General features: G+C 37.2%; 1 pseudogene; it reads left to right on the top strand.

Moving 5' to 3' along the window:
• Positions 1 to 370: 370 nt before the first annotated feature.
• LOC135596671 (ABC transporter G family member 51-like) lies at positions 371 to 18,123 on the top strand (annotated as a pseudogene).
• The last annotated feature ends 501 nt before the right edge of the window (positions 18,124 to 18,624 follow it).

The raw sequence follows: 18,624 nt of genomic DNA on the forward strand, positions 1-18,624 counted from the left end.
ACCCAAAGGTAACATTCCCATGCAGAGCAGTCTGGCGTAGAATTTGCTGCCCGTATATAATCTACAATGGGCGATGAGAGACGCGCTTCACATCATTTGCGCGTTGGGAGAAGAAGCAGCGAACCTCGCGTGTGATTTGACCGCGTCGGGCGGGGATGCGTTGTTCCCCTGATTCAATCGTGCGTGCTGTGATGAGCTCGCTCGCCCGATCTGCGCGCGCGCACGCGTGCGTTGCGCCCGCGTCCGAAGTCCGAAGTCCGAAACAACAAGACCGTCTCCTCCCCCCCCCCCCCCCCCCTTCTTGCCGCAAGCGGATGCACGGCGGGGTAGTTAGGTCATTCCACGCCCTGATTTCCGAAACGCCCAGAATTCCAACGGCCTCACCGTTTGAGATTCCCATCGCCTTATATAATGTCCTCCCCTCCCCCTCCTCGTCTTTCGACCTCGATCCGAAAGGAGGGAAAGAGAGAGGAGCGAAGCGATATGGCCGCCAGTACCGGTAGCGAGTTCTTCGAGATTGACATGGAGGTGGCGGGCGAACTCTTCGAGCAGCCGAGATCCGGACTGGACGCCGCGCTTGAGGAACGGGTTGTGGCGGAGGACGAGGAAGAGCTCATGTGGGCGGCCGTGGAGCGGCTGCCGTCAGTCAAGCGCCACAATTTCGCCGTCGTGCGCCGGGACTCCCGATCCTTCTCCCGCCACGGGCCGACGCCTCCTCCGTTCGAGCTGGTCGACGTCAGGCGGCTCGACCGCGCCGCCCGTGAGCGGGTGCTGCATAAGGCTTTCGCCACCAACGACCAGGACAATTACAATCTCCTTGCCGGCATCAAAGGCCGGTTCGATAGGTATACCACCCACCCCATCTGGCCATGCCCTGCCTTCACCTGCCATCAATGGCTTATAATTGCTTTCACGGGTTTCTTTCTTTGAGCAAGATCAAGATCGCAACTCTTCTCCCCCCGCATCTTCTTTTGGGTAGATTCTGACATGTGATGGCATTGACGCCTCGGTCATATCACGTTTAGTGCAGTATTATTAAGTGTGTTTGTGTGCATTGCTGATGGCGTGTGTATCAATGCCTAGTTTACTGCAAGGCAGATTTTAGTTGGTTTACCAAATGTATCACGACGGGTTTGATTGATTGATTTCGTCCCTTCAAACGAAACAGTGTAGGGTTGGACGTTCCCAAAGTGGAGGTGACGTTCCAGAATCTCACCGTCTCTGCAGAAGTATACACCGGTCACAGGGCTTTGCCTACTCTGACTAACTTTGTCCGCGACGCTATTGAGGTACATTGCTATCTCACTTGACATCAACAACTCAATAGAATAGTTGTTTTGGGCTTACAATGTGAATCGAATGTAGCGTTTCTTTTTTAGCTTAATACTTCTTGTTTTGTAAATTAAAAACAAAAGAAACTGGTTATAGCTTCGAAATCATCAGAAATTGAAGTTAAATTCTTGAACATTCGAACTGTGCTTGGAACACGTCGCTCTATTTTTATTTTTTTCAACATAAAAATAGATGAAAAGATAAGTAAATTCATGATATATTATTGTTCGAGCATGAACTACTATCGATTCTTTACTCTTTTGGATCCACAAAATCTGGTGAAAGAACACTTGGGTCTTCTTTTAACAACAGTGCCATGCCATCTTAACGGACTTTTGTAATCTCTCCTTAATTTGCCTTCGTATTTTACGTTCTATTTGGCTTCTTGCAATCTATTACAAGCGACCAAACAATTTGTTTTGCTTTCCATGCAGGGGGTTTTTACTTCCTTAGGATTACTCCGACCAAAAAAACATACTCTCACCATTTTGGACAACGTTAGCGGTGTCATAAAACCAGGAAGGTAAGAATATATTACTCTGCCTTTTTTACCATGATAATCATCAAACCATGCCTGACTATGAACTACGTGACACTCGGATTGTTTTTGGTTAATTTGTGGTGAACTGATATTTCTATGTCCATGTTTAACTAGTCTGTTGGCTGTTTTGGCAGAATGACACTGCTATTAGGACCTCCTGGTTCTGGCAAAACCACGCTACACTTGGCTCTAGCTGGTAAACTTGATTCTAACTTAAAGGTGATAATCTTTCCTTCTAATCTGATTAAAATTTTCTATCTCCATGTCTTACACAGCATGGTGACCCATGTTGTATAGAGACATAATGCATCTACTGTACAGTTTCAAAATGACATTAAGTGAAACATCATGAGGAACTGTATACTGATTCATCCGGTTCCTTGCATCATAAATTCTTCAAAAGTAATAGGTTAAGGTGATAGCAAGCACCTAAGTGGATTATTTTGAAAATTTCTATTTTTTCTTACCAGATAATTTAGTTTACTGAAAAACACGTGTTGTATGCTGCACAATAAGTCGCTTTCCATTTCCCTATTTTTTTGGGATAAAGGAAATTGTTTTCAGCGTTCAACTTAACTGTCATAAAGATCAAATTTTGCATGTGCATTTTAACTGAAATAGGCCAGCTATTAAATCTTCGATGGAAATATTTTTTACCTGTTTCATTGGGTTATCTATCATTGACAACTTCTTCTGTCAGCTATCCTTGCTTCTCTGGTTCTCTTTCAGTTACTCTCTCATTTACGAGCTTGCTGAATCATATAGTTTAGACATGCAAGCTTGTCTTCACGGTGAGGCTGTAGCATTTCTATAGGTTTGAACTTTAAGTTAGAGTTTTTTTGGATCTTATATTTCGAGCCAATGATGATGTTCTGTACTATATTTAACAAAACTGGTTTCCCAAATTTTTTAAATAAACTGTTTCTGATAGTGGTATATTAGACATTATCATGATCAGAACAGAATTATCTATTCCCTTGAATGATAGAGCTGCAGGCTGACCAACTGATGCTCAAGAGTAGGTGACATTAGACATAGACGATCTTCTGAAGTTTAGGAAACTATATTGTAGGATTTATATATACATTCATGTTTGGGAAACTATATTGTAGGATTCTGCCATGGTGGATAAGGATTCAGAATGTTGTTCGAGAAAATGGCTAGCTTAATTATCTCATACAATTGTTTGAGTCAAGTCATTCAATATTGAGTAATCTATCATACTAAAAAAAAATTAAGTAGTACTTCTCCAAGTAGAGAAGATAAAAAACTGTGCAACGAGTTATATTGTACCAGATTTGCTCTTTCACTTCCAAGTTGCACACTAAAATTGAATGCAGCCAAACAGCGAAGAGCCTTGAAAATAATTGCAACAAAGTAACAAGCACTTGCTATATTTGGATTTTGTGGAAATAAATTGGAGGCCAAAAATAAGTCACATTAAGAATATTTTGTGACTTACAGTACTTAAGAATCTCCACCATTACTTTGCAGCAGTGCTCTCATTCGGTTTTATTCTTGCGCATAACATTTTAATTGGTAAATTATTCTAATACAAAATTTATCTTATTTCCCTTCCCATTGGGTATGTGATGTACAAGTCACTCTCTCTATTCAGTCTTCACTTGCCCATTTACCATTTTGAACTTATTATTAAAGGCAAGGTTCGCCGTACCGTACCGTACCGGCGTTTCGACCCGGGCTCGGTACCGGTACGGTACGGTATACCGCTCGGTACACCCAGGTGTACCGAGCGGTACACTCACGTGTACCGAGCACTGTACACTGCTACAGTGTCGGTACGGTACGGAGCGGTCCGCGTACCGTTGGCCTGTCGGACCGGTACGTACCGCCCATACCGGGCGGTACAGTCCGGTACGGCAAACCTTGAATTTAAAGGTACACTTCCATGTACTGTAACACAATCCATCTTTAAATTTTATTTCAATGTTTCCTCTATAGTCTTGTTCTATAGTGAAGTTGTCAAGTTGCTATAAAATATTTTGATAACCATTTGGTTCAACTATATGCAAATTTGTGGAAAACAAGGCCATGTTACAAACAAATTTATATGGAATGAACATTTCTTACAATAAATGTCTTGGAGGTATGCTTGTGGGGTTCTTTTGAACAAATTGATAATTGATAATGTTTTTCATATTAATTTCCTAGTGTATGTTTTGTAGCAAGATACCGATTTAAGAGGTTGTATATTAGAAATGATGACTGAAAGTTTGTCTCCAGTCTATCAGACTAGATGATAGTAATTAGAACAAAACATTCCAGATTAAAAGTATGTTTCTGCAAATAATCTAAGATAAGGAAGTGAGATCGAACACCATTTCCATGGCAATGGTACTGAAATGCAAGTCATTTCAGTCATCTTGTTGTACTTAAGTAAGTGTTATGGCTGCTTCTCATTTTAACTCTCTTCATTATATATCCTTTTTCATTAAAGATCAAATTCTTGCAACTTCATTGCTAACTCCAATTCTTCTTCTGGTTTAAGATCATAACCTCTGGAACTTGAAGATAAAATCCACACTAGGTGCACACACATTTTTGGTCACATCTGTGTCCATTGTAATTTATAGGATGTTTGGCTAACTAAATGGGGCTAGCTTCCTTTCAATATGGTGCATGACATGCTGTTTGTGTTTTCTTGCATTAACCAAGAATTTTATGGACTGTCTATGTGAACTTGCCTAATTTAAATGGGTTTTTCCCCCTTTTAGATATGTTCTGTAAGATGTAAATTGCAAATCATGTCCTAATTTAGGCAAAAACAATATAAGCCTGTTTTATTTCTTGTCAGAGAAGTGGAGATGTGAAGTACAACGGTTGCCAGCTTGATAAATTCGTTGTGCAACGAACATCTGCCTACATCAGCCAGACAGATAATCATATAGGGGAGTTGACTGTTCGAGAAACCCTGGATTTTGCAGCAAGATGTCAGGGTGCGAGCAACAACTGGGCAGGTAGTTTGCCTACTTGATAAGAGTAATTATATTATGATCCTGTTTTGTTAAAAGAATTTCTTAATAGTTAATACTATATACTTTTTCTATTTAACAATAGCTGTGGTGATGTTTCCATCCATTTTTCTCCATACTTCAAAGCCTTTGACAACTAATATTCATTAGAATCTTTCAAACTTTGGAAACTACTTTCCCAATTGGTCACTAAGTTGTATGCTTGCAGATAGATTCAATTGCTTATCTTCCACGATAAATTCTACAATCTAATGGTGATTTCGTTGTATGAAATATATATGTATACATATCATTCTTCATGAGACACATAATTACATAATATAGGAGATTGATATTTTTAACTAATTAAAGCATTACACTGTCCGCTGCAAAATTGATGTAAACTTTGCTTCATTATTCCTCATTTCCCATTTGATACAATCTTTTATATAAATCTATTAATAGGTGATCGACTATATGCTTTTGATATAGTTAAAACTAATCTCCATCCTTGACTGTGGATGGGGGCTCATAAACCAAACCTTCGAGTCTCCCTGATCATATACCATAGTCAAGGTTTAGTAAAGTAAGATAATCCTTGCCTGTGTGAAAAAAAGCTAGCAAAGAAGTTTTAGAGTAGAACTATCTAAAATGAGCATCGTTTAAGAAAACTTTTCTTCAATTGAGCATGAAACCAACTCTACCCACCAATGAAATCAAATCATCCTAACTTAAAGCTGATCCAGTGACTGACGTAGGGTAAGTGGGCGTTCTCATATGATGGACTGAAGTGGGCAAGATCATATTCCCATAGCTAAATTTGATTGATTGATTCTGCTACTTGTAGGGATTTTTCATTTCTTTTTGGTGATGTGTGGATTGTGCTACTAGCTATTGTAAGTTGCAACTAGTAGCTTTGCTTTTATCAGTAACACTAGCATTTATGATGTGGTTCCTTTTGTGAACCCTGAGCTTTTGCTTTGGGAGAAAAACGTAGAGAATATCCCACCTCTGCATGGTTTACTCAAGGTAGAGACTAGATTTTATTAGCTATTGTAAGTTGTAACTAGTGGCTTTGCTTTTATCAGTAAGACTAGCATTTATGATGTGGTTCCTTTTATATTGAACAAATAATTTTAATGAATGTGGAGGATTGAAGCTGACTTTGAACCTTGAGCCAATGGTCACCATACTGTAGTGTACTGCTCAGTATGGGCGGTACGCACCGATCCGGTAGGAGATTGCTATCGATGTCAATAGCTAGGTACTGCTCACCATACTGTATTGTATCATATGTATGTTCGGTACAGCTCGGTACGCACCATATCAATAGCTAGTTGATGCACCTGTACAGATCGGTAAGGCAAACCATGTCCTGAGCTTTTGCTTTGGGAGAAAAACATAGAGAACATCTCACCTCTGCATGGTTTACTGGAGGCAGAGACTAGCTTTTGTTTCCATAACATGCCTTTTCATGGATCATCCCACTGCAAAAGTAGGCTTAAACTAGAAGTGTAGGTACTAATGTATCTCCTATCTTGACAAGAGTCATTTGATACACTAGGCTTTCTGTTGTTTGGCAACTCAGTTGTTCACTAAAACAAATATTTAGTAAATCATATGTATGTTTTGTCTTGTTTGTTGAGTTTCTAGTTGCTTGGTTCAGGAGACTAGACAAACCTTAAAGTTCTTCCCATGCCATACCATGCAATCTGCTTATGTTTCTTCTATATTTCATATTGGTGGTTCCTGGTGATCTTTCAAGACATAGGCTGAATGGACATGCTTGTCTGTGCCATATTACCACCAGTCCACCCTAGCCATGGCACTTATTTCTTTCAATTATATATATTTGTCCAAAGACAACTAAGGCTCATGCCCAGTGGTTGGGCTTTTCTATATTTTGTTTTGTCACCTGTAATCCCTCAATATATGTTTAGGTTCTTTAATGTTGGGAGGCTCAACATAGATTGACAAAATCCAATTGTACATGCTGTTACTGGTTTTAAAATGTAGTTGGTTCTCTGACCAGTCAGATATATGTCCATATGCATTTACATACTGACTTATCTGCAAGCAATACTCATCTCTTCTTGTTTTTTCTTGCTCATTCTTTAGAGCATTTGAAAGATTTAGAAAAGCTTGAAAAGGAGAAAAACATCCGTCCAACTCCAGAAATTGATGCATTTATGAAGGTCAATTTATTGTTTTTGCTAAACAGCTTAAATCAGAATCCATTTACAATATATTCTTTTATCAAATTTACTTTGTTGGTAAAATTGGATCAACAGGTTGCTTCAGTAAAAGGTGAAAACAACAACCTTGCAACTGAGTATACCTTGAAGGTTCTCGGCATTGATGTCTGTGCAGATACTCTGGTCGGTAGTGATATGTTCAGGGGTGTTTCAGGTGGTCAGAAAAAACGTGTAACAACAGGTTAAAATTTAACTTTTTTTTTAATTGCAGTAGCTGTTAGGGTAATTTGTCTCCTCCACATTTTAGATACTTGCCACAGAATTCAAAATGATTGCTTTTCCAGGTTTTGCTATGGACTTAAATTATTCATTATAGTGTCAGTCATAAGTGTATGTCACAATAATATTGGTTAATTTTAACTGCCTGCAACTTTTCTAGCTCTCTACTCTGTTGGACCATCTTTTCATATCAATTAAAATATTTGAATCACTAAATGACACATGCCAAGGAAAAAACTTTGACACCCCTTGTACTCATGTACAACTTGTGTAACTATGTAAGGTCACCAACATTGTATGTAACCATACTGTGGTGAAGATATTGCTTGTCATGACCCCTATTGTTCTCACACCAGTGATTCCTTTCTAAAATGTGTCCTTTATTATATCCATTTGCACATCCGAATATGGAGATTTTGTGATGTGCCTTCTCTAAATAAATAAACCATTACGAAATCTATCATCTTGTCTCAACTATGTACAATAGATTTTTCATGCAGTCTATATCATGATTTTTTTCTTACAGTTAATTATTGCTATATGTTCAAGTTTATGTTAGTATTTCTTACTCCAATAACTCTTTGTGCTTGTATGGTTATCTAAGCCGAAACAAATATGATTGTCAAAGGAATTTTTACCTTTTTTATCCTATTTTTATGAAATATATATCTTGCTCATGTTAAATATCTAGATGTTTAATTAAGTCATGATTTTCAGAATTACATAGTTTCTTGACCTTTTCTCTACTTGATTTTGAATCAACTGAACTACCAAATTTGTATAATTTGTTAATCACTCATTTGCTTGTGGATATATTTTGATGTGAAGATTTAATGAATGAAATGTCCGACAGATTCTAGTTAACTAGAAAGCACTCAGAGATTCCATGCTAATCAGGTTTAATGAATGAAATATCCAACAGATTCTAGTTAACAAAAAAAGCACTCAGAGATTCCATGCTAATCAGGTGGTACACAATGACAATTCTTATTTACATAAATCTATATAGACAAATATGAGTTCCTTTTACTTAAATTAGGTCTTAATTTTACCAACTTGGATGAAGATGTAAGGTCCTTTTTCCAATGTAGCAGTAGTTGGCAAGAAAGATAACAACTACAATCTTTTCACAATTTACAAAAATATATTTACAATGTCATGGAGTCATTCAGACAGCCTCTGTTCAAAGAAGTGTGAATTCCGCTGACATTAGAACTCGCCTGAGTCTTTCTATTGTCAAGCGAGACATCATTTGCCACTGGACTGGACAGATTGGTTGCTGATTATTCCTTATACTTGGTTCTATTTACGATGCAGGAGAGATGATAGTTGGACCAAGAAAAACCCTTTTCATGGATGAAATATCAACAGGACTTGACAGCTCCACAACATATCAAATCGTCAAATGCATGCTGAACTTTGTTCATCAAATGGAGGCCACTGTGCTTATGTCTCTCCTTCAGCCTGCACCTGAGACATTTGATCTTTTTGATGATCTAATATTATTGGCTGAAGGACATATCATATATCATGGGCCCAGAGAAAAAGTTTTGGAGTTCTTTGAAACACTAGGATTTTTTATGCCATCTCGTAAAGGGGTGGCGGATTTTCTCCAGGAGGTATGTATCTTTATTTATTCCCTGAATATCTACTGAAAATCCTATAGTTAATTGAACTTTTTCACAGGTTACCTCTAGAAAGGATCAAAAACAGTATTGGTCTGATCATTCCAAACCATATGTTTTTGTTCCCGCTTCAAGAATTGCTCAGATATTCAGAGAATCTGAATATGGAAGTTCTGTCCGATCCAATCTTTTGGTCCCTAATGACGATAAAGGGTTTCTTCCTTCAGCTCTTGCAAGAACAAATTTTGCTATATCAAAGCAGGACCTCCTCAAAGCATGCTTTTCTCGTGAAGTATTGCTTATCAGTCGGCATCGGTTCCTCTACATTTTTAGAACATGTCAAGTATGCTTTTCAGCTTTTTTAACCACATAGTTTTTGCATAGATTTTCTTCTCTTTGTGATGTTATACTTTGAAAATTGTACTCTAAAAAATGGTACTTGTTTGACATATATGACTGTTAAGAGAGAAGGAAAAAAAAAAAGAACATAAGGACACTGGGTAAATTCATCAACACTCCGAATTATATTTTTAAAAAATTCTCGTTTAAGAGTGGGTTTTTGCTTAGAGTACAGCTAACGTTATATTTTCAAGCACGCATTAATTTTCTGTTAGACGTAAGCTGCGTGTGCTTCACATAGATCTATCTGAATGTAAGCTATAACCATGTAAGTGTGAGCTTCCAAACTCAACATAGTCTGGATCCATGTGAATCCAACAAGATTTATTTGAACATCATTTCAATGATAAGGTAGCTATAACAAGCTGCCTTTATTTGGTCCCATTGTATCTAACAGATATAATCTAAGAAATCTAGAAATATACAGACAGGTACAACCTCAAGTTCTTTGCCTTATGTCTGATTTTTAGATGCAAGTTTGCTTGTGGTTCCTATTATACTGTAATGAGTTTAATTTTTTTTTTTGAGGTGTAAAGAGCATTTATAAGGAGGATTTTGACAATCATATTGTTCTGCATATTTGTCTGTTTCAGTACTGAGTTCACTGCAAATGCAAAAGTTGTCACACTTCTTTTGTAGAAAAAATACATTGTTTACTGAAGAAGTAGAACTACTGTGGCAAGCTTAACTAGAGTGAATTGTCAATTTGGTTTAAGCTGAGTAAAATGAAATCAAGTAAATGTGTCTATAAACTCCTTAAACCGAGGCCCCTTCTTTTTTTTTTTTTGTGATTGTTATCAGCTATCGATTTCTAGAATAATGGCTCCCACCAGTGCAAGCTCTAGGAAGATCCACTATACAGATTATCTTACCCCCAACATGAAAAATAGAAAAAAGAAGAAAGCAGTAGTTTTCATGTGACATCTAGGTTTAAATGGAGCAAACTTGCTGTTACACAAGATGCTGTTAAGATAAACAAGATAGCCTTCTCTTTCAACAAGGTGTTCTAGGTGCACCAATTAAACATCGTATGGTATTAGTTCAAAGTCATCATATCTTGATGCCTTGAAATGAAACAGAAATTCTCCTGTGGTTTTAGTACTTGGTGTCTTTCAGTCAGATTTCTCAAACATGTATTGATGCATCCATAAGGCCTCCCATCCTTTTATGGAAATAAATTGTTGCTTTCTTTTATGTAAGTTTTTCTTAAAGATGTTTTGTAACTATTTATTTTTATTAAACAAAATTAATGATAGGCATATGATGCAGGTTGCATTTGTTGGATTCATCACTTGTACAGTATTTCTCCGTACAAGACTGCATCCCATTGATGAGATGAATGGCAGATTGTACCTTTCTTGTTTGTTTTTCGGACTGGTGCATATGATGTTTAATGGATTTTCTGAGCTTCCAATAACAATTACCCGACTTCCAGTTTTCTATAAGCAGAGAGATAGTCTTTTTTATCCAGCCTGGGCTTTTTCTCTTCCTAGCTGGTTGTTACGTATTCCATACTCAATTATTGAAGCTGTAGTATGGTCTTGTGTGGTATACTACTCAGTAGGGTTTGCACCAAGCGCTGATAGGTCAGATTCATATTTTGTCATTCATTATCTACAAACATCTTACATGTTATCTTTTTCAACTGAACTAGTACTGTGAATATAACTAATTGTTGTAGGTTTTTCTGCTTCATGCTGTTATTGTTTTCCATACACCAAATGGCATTGGGTCTCTTCCGCCTGATGGCTGCTATTGCAAGAGATTTCATTGTGGCCAACACATTTGGATCTTTTGCACTGTTAGCCATCTTTCTTTTGGGTGGATTTATTGTCCCAAAAGGTTAGAATTTGATGATCCTGTACAGTGTTTTCCTACTTTCTACTCTTCCACATTCTGAATGGAATACTTATGGCCTCTTCTTCTAACCATTCATGTGACCCTCGTACCTGTACAGTGGACTGAAGGAAGCATAGGACAAAATTCATCGTCTTTTTTCTTGGTTTTAATGCTTACTGAAGCTTCATTTACAATATCAGATTCAATCAAACCATGGTGGATTTGGGTTTACTGGATTTCACCATTATCGTATGGGCAACGAGCAATTGCAGTCAACGAGTTTACAGACTCCAGATGGAGAGAGGTATATTTTATTTTTAATTTTTTTTCTGATGATATACTCTGTAAATCTCATATTTTTGGGTCCTGTAAACTGGTTTCTCTTTTACGACAGAAATCTTCTTATGGAACAGACACAGTTGGGAACAATGTACTTCGGTCACAGGGTCTACCAACCCAGAGATACTGGTATTGGGTGGGAGTAGGCATTTTGCTAGCTTATTCTATCCTTTTCAACATTTTGTTCATTCTTGCCATGGCATATCTTAAACGTAAGCCTCCAATTTTTGTCTAAGCACCCATATTAGTATTTGCTGCTAATAGATCTATCTTTACCTTGTCATGCTTTATAGTATTTTCTTCTAATGTCGCTGTGTATGTGGTACAATTTCTAACTTGTTGGTGTCATTGAAGCTCTGGGAAAGGCACAAGCAGTTGTCTCATCTGATTCTCAAGAGGGGGAGGATGAAGGTTGTCAAGGCACTCACCCACAAACTGCAACAAGTGGTAGTCTCTGTTGCTGTAATATTCATCTTTGCAGACCTAGTCTCCATTTAAATTTTGTTTGAAGATTAATTTCATAAATACCTTGTTTATTATGTCAAGTGCAGAAAGTAATGAACCAGAGGCATCAGAAAGAACTGCTGACGGAAATACCTCCAATAAAGGAATGATTCTTCCATTTCAGCCATTATCTATGACGTTCCACAATGTCAATTATTTCGTTGATATGCCAAAGGTTGATACATCATGCGTAGTAGATCCTTTTATATGTGACTAATCAGTGTTCTGACAGTTAATCGGTTTTGTACTCCAGGCAATGAGAGCTCAAGGAGTTCCTGAGACACGGTTGCAGTTGTTATCCAATGTTTCTGGGGTATTTAGACCACGTGTCTTGACAGCCTTGGTCGGCTCTAGTGGGGCTGGGAAGACCACACTTATGGACGTGCTTGCTGGTAGGAAGACTGGTGGATATATAGAAGGTGATATAAGAATTTCTGGATATGTAAAGGACCAAAGAACCTTTGCCAGAATCTCGGGATATGTTGAACAAAATGATATACATTCTCCTCAAGTAACAGTAGAGGAGTCTCTCTGGTTCTCATCAAGTCTTCGTCTTTCAAATGAAGTCAGCCAAGAAAACAGATGTGTTAGTCCCTACACCTTAATTTTATTCTTACTGATTTCAATATCCTTTTGATATATCACTATCCTGAAATGCAGGCATTTGTTGAGGAAGTTATGAAGCTAGTGGAACTTGATACTTTACGGCATGCATTAGTAGGCATACCAGGGAGTAGTGGCTTATCAACTGAACAAAGAAAGCGCCTTACAATTGCAGTAGAGCTTGTTGCAAATCCTTCTATTATCTTCATGGATGAGCCAACTTCGGGCTTAGATGCACGGGCTGCTGCAATTGTCATGCGTACTGTTCGAAACACAGTTGACACCGGAAGAACTGTGGTTTGCACCATACACCAGCCAAGTATTGATATATTTGAAGCATTTGATGAGGTAATAATGCTTTTGTTCTGAATACCTTGTTTTGTAATTGATGAAGCTAAACTTCAGTTTTTTTCGCATTCTTTTCTCCATGCAGCTACTTCTTATGAAGCGAGGAGGCCTTGTCATATATGGTGGCTCACTTGGTAGAAATTCTCAAGATATGATAAACTACTTTCAGGTAGGTATTAAATGTAATCATGTATACTTCTTCATTAGCATGCCTGCACAGATTTTAGTTGCATATTGGATTTCTATTATTCTTCAATTCCGATTGTGAAGGGGGATTGGGGCAGGAGATTCATATGAGCCTCTTTCTATGGTACAAATAATTTGCTGCAAAATTTAGTGCTGTAAAGTTTGGAGTTAGATGTGCATGGCATCCTTTACCATCATAAAATGGGTATCTATAGTTGAAGTATACCACTCTTTGATTATCTTGGAACTTAATGTTGATTACTCAGACTTTGTTGATTATGAATATTATTTTTCTAATGGCCATAAACTAATAGTTCTATAAGAGACGTGCATAGTTTAAGATTCATTTGCACATGTAAAGTCTTCAGGAAAAATGATTTCTGAATAGTACAGAATGAGAGAACAAAGTTGTTGCTCTTCACCTAAGATATATATCAGAGTTGTGAAATTGTCTATCACAACACAACTAGATGTGGTCATGTGTAGTTGCCTGTGTCATTTTTTTTTACAGAAGTTTAAAAGTCCTGTATTCAAAGATATTGAATAAATTTAGAAAATTCCAACTCCTTTCAAGAGGTTTACCTTTGGTGTCAATCACGTTAGTGTTTTATGTTGTCCTCTTTCCATAATTATAGGTTATCGAAGTCAGGTGTTTGTACTTTGGATACTACATCATAGGCTCTCTTCTAAATTGTCTCATTCCCTACCCTGTATTACAGTTTGTATACTTCTAATATCAGTTTGACTTCAGCATATTGCATTGCAGATGTCTTTTCTGTTAATCCAATAACCAAGTATGCATAAGATTATGTGTGTTGTTGGATGTGATTGATGGATCAATCATGCTTTGCTGAATCTGTTGAACCAGATCAAATTTTCAAGTTTTGCCGCTGAATGAATCATTTACATATTTATATCCTCCATGCAGGGAATACATGGAGTTCCTCCTATCCTTGATGGTTATAATCCTGCAACTTGGATGCTGGAAATTAGTACACCAGCTTGTGAAGAAAGCCTTGGTTTAGACTTTGCTACTGTATATAAAAACTCAGATAAATTCAGGTGATTTTTGCCACATCTTTCCTAGTCCAGTTGACGTACCTTAGCTTGAGGGTTTAAATCCAAGTCCTATAAATTTTATCCCTGACCGACTAGCTTGGTGGTGTTTTTCCCAATTAACTTAATACAAATTGAGACTTCAAGTCCTCATCCTAAAAATTTATTGAAATTATTGGTTAGCTTAGTTTTTAAATGTTTTGTCAGTTTATTGGGATCATATCCCATCTTCACAACTTGTCATTTGCAAAAATAAAAAAAAAGGTCCCTTTGTCTTGAATATTTATAATATCACAATTGATTTTTGCTACAGGGAAGTTGAAGCTCTCATTCAGGAATTAAGTACCCCTGCTGCTGGTACAGAGCCTCTGAGATTCTTTTCAGTGTTTCCGCAAGATAAACTGACTCAATTTAAAGTATGCTGTAAGAAACAATTTCTTGTGTACTGGAGAAGTCCCCGATATAGTGTTGTGCGCATGTTCTTCACTGCAATTACCGCATTGATATTTGGGACAGTCTTTTGGAATGCTGGCTCAAAAAGGTAACAAGCATTCACCAAATCTGCATTGAGGATATAGATTTTTGAGCGTATGCTTCCATACATAGCAATATTCGAGTAAACCATATGACCAACTAGCTCTAATGTTATTCAGAGATACCGTACAAGACTTGTTTCTGGTTATGGGATCCCTCTATTCAGCTTGCATATTCCTCGGAGTCAACAATGCATCCTCTATACAACCTGTGATTTCTATTGAGAGGACAGTTTACTATAGGGAAAGAGCAACTAGAATGTATGCCTCATTTCCATATGCAGCAGCACAGGTTTGTGTTTCTTATACATAAGCAGATTGTTATCTTTACTTGAGAATATAATGATATCATATGTCTTGTATTTACAGGGTATTGTAGAGATTCCATACATCCTGTTGCAAACCATTATTTTTGGCCTTATCACCTTTTTCATGATCAATTACGAAAGGACTTTAGGTACAATGGGGCCTCTCTCTCTCTCTCTCTCTCTCTCTCTCTCTCTCTTGTTCATATTGCTTATTGGTACATATATTATTTTTTTTATTTTTTTCCTGATTGACTTAGGTGTCTTCACTTTTCTTAATTAGAACTTTCTTAAGAATATTTTTTTGATTAGCCTTCACAATTTTCCACTTCTTAAACTAGACTTACAGATAGCAAAAATTTAGCATTTTCTGTTGGAAGGATGTTGGAACCAACTTTATTAGGTTATAACTTTAAATTAACTACTTTTAGAACACATCATAATTTGGATTTCTGGGATTCCAAGTATAATGCAGGCATGAACATTGACTTGTTTCTCAAAGTTTTGCTTTGTGACATTTCCCTGTCAAAGCCACCTGGTATCAATGGGATAATCCTGTGGCACAAACTTGTTTTTCTAAGTTCTGCTTTCTGAAGTTTCCCTTTCAAAGCCTTCTGACATCCCCACCAACGAACCTTTTGATTTTTCTGCTCGGGTTTTGAAAGGGTTCTGGGATAATCCTGAGTTCTCAGAGATAGTATGAGACCTTTAGTGAACACTCTGGGCATTTTTTTTCTTTTTTGTTTAAAATACATTATGTATGACATCAATGGGATCTTAGAACACAATTGCTTCATACACTGAATTGTAGGAGCTGAGCTGGCAAGCATCGAGATATCTGATAGAATCTAGTGGGGTTTTGATTTCTTCATTTGATTGTCCAATGAACACAATTGTGCTTCATATACTGAATTGTAGAAGCTCAGCTGGCAGGCATCTAGATATAGGATAGAAATCAAGTGGAGTATTAGTTTTGATATCTTTGTTTGATTGTCCAAAATGGTGGAGACCACCTTGCAAGTTACAGGACCTTTAGTCTTCAAAATTGGCTGTTTGGCAGCACTGCTTGATGCTTTTTAGGATTGACACCAGACCACAATGTTGGAAGTTTCAGAATTACTGGGATCTGCACCAGCACAAGAACTCAATTTTTCAAGAGTAAAGTATTTGATGTCTAAATGTCCATCCTAAGTTTTTTTTCGTCAAGAGCTACTAATGGTAGAAGACATGCTTTGGTTCATTTAGCACTAATGAGTTGACTTGTGGTGGCAAAGAAAACTATTTCTCTCCAAAATAAATTTAAAAAAGAATAAATTAAATGTCTGTTGTATGCTCATTTATTTAGGATTTTCTCTTGGCTTAGGTTGTCAAAGAATGTGATTTAAATATCTGTCTATATAATTAAATGATTTTTATTTTTTATCCAATGACAAAAAGAAATTTTGATTGATCCAAGGTCACATCATCCAATTCTCTTTTACTCAAAACTCAAATTTTAAGGATATTGTATATTTTAAGTGTCATACGTTAGAATATTTTTTTTATGGTTGCACATGGCAAGTTTAAGAGGGTTTGAATACAGGAGTCATAATGGAACTGAACGATTGCGCTTAGGGATATTATATCATAAAAGATAAATTTGATGTGGATAAAATTATATAAATCTTCTCATGAACCATGATGGTTAATGTTTGTGGTTATTATACGAACTGGCACACTGAGAAGATTCAAATGACATCCCTATCCTTATAATTTGAGTGCCACAGGCAAACTTTCATGGTTGACAATTATAATGGAGAAAATTGCCAATTGTCATTTACTTCCCATCTGTTTGTCAATTTTAATAGTACTTAATCATATATTGGATGCTTGGCCCTCACTGGTTGATTTGTTTCTTGCAGTAAAGTTTATCCTATACTGTTTGTTCATGTTCCTCACTTTCATGTACTTCACTTTCTACGGAATGATGGCAGTAGGTTTGACTCCTACGCAACAGCTAGCAGCAGTTATTTCATCATCATGTTACTCCTTATGGAATCTACTATCCGGTTTTCTGATCCCCAAAGCTGTAAGTAGCCAGTAAACAAATACCTTCATTTTCTTTTCATATCATTAAATTATTGAAAGCAAAATCTAATGATTGATGAGAAGATCGGAATGTCAGCTTGCATCGTCCACTCAGAAAAATTGCGATTAGAATCAAGCATCAGGTTCCTACCAATATGTATTAAAATATATAAATATCAGGCATTTGGCTTGATGTAAACACAGAAGAAAAAATAAAGATTACCTGCATTTGGTTTTATTTTTATTGGCCTATTCCACTCATACCTTGGCAGCTCTTAATTGATCATACATGTTGGTTTAGTCAATTCTAAATTCTCTTTCCAAAACAAGATCAATCGGAATTGGTATCAACCAAACTGCACTTCTTTGATTATGACACTGAATAGTTTTATAGCTTGGCTAACCAACCAGTGGTTATGCTTTAGAGTATTTGGTCATTAACCTCTGATAGTTCTCTCAAGGATGTAATTACATGGCAAAGGTTAGATTGATAACTGATAACCACCTTCAGCATTTGTTTACTTTGGTCGTTTTTGTTTGGCTGTCTCAGAACCTCCCCGTGTGGTGGCTTTGGTTTTACTACATATGCCCGGTGGCGTGGACTCTTCGCGGCGTCATCACATCACAATTGGGTGATGTTGAGACCAGAATAGCTGGTCCAGGTTTTGATGGGACCGTGAAGCAATACCTGGAGGAGTCCCTCGGCTATGGCCCTGGCATGTTGAGCATTACCGCTGTGGTTTTGATTGCCTTCTCCTTTGTGTTCTTCACTGCGTACGCCACCTCCATCAAAGTTCTCAACTATCAGAGACGGTGACCATGCATGCTGACAAATCTTCCACCTTTAACCTGCAAATGTTTTCTCTCTCACTCACCAAGCATATGTAATCTTCATCCTCTTGTAAGTAACCTGAATTCCGCGAATGGAAGCCTTCCTGACCAGACCAGCTTCGGTGCATTTACGATTTCTGATCTTTTCTCCTTGGTATAAAATCATGCTTCGGCCTTTTGTCTGGCTGCTCTTTTTGTTTGCCAATCTTCGTTACTTTGTCTTTCAATATATATATATATATATATATATATATATATATATATATATATATATATATATATATATATATATATATATATATATATATACATTTAATTGTAAATGCTCCACTGAAAAGAGATGCTTTGAATTAAAGTGGGTGAAAGAAGATCTGGCTGGGTGGTTGAATGTTCTTCTCGGGTGGCTTCAGTCTCTCAGGCATCTCATTAAATGCTCTTTTGATCAGCTGTAAGGAATCTGATATTGACATATTGTTTTGAATAACAAGTTCAAATTCACTGGATTGATATTTGTTTGTCGAGAACTGTCACAGACGCATCTAATTTACTTTGGTTTGTAACACGGATCATTATGCTCAATGGCAGGAGGCGTTATTGGTAGTTGTGTAGATGATCAAAACTGATAGCTCAAGATATTAAGTACTGGTCCTATAAAATATGATCAATTTAG

The sequence above is a fragment of the Musa acuminata genome, chromosome BXJ1-11 (assembly GCF_036884655.1).
Source record: "Musa acuminata AAA Group cultivar baxijiao chromosome BXJ1-11, Cavendish_Baxijiao_AAA, whole genome shotgun sequence".
Classification (NCBI taxonomy): domain Eukaryota; kingdom Viridiplantae; phylum Streptophyta; class Magnoliopsida; order Zingiberales; family Musaceae; genus Musa; species Musa acuminata.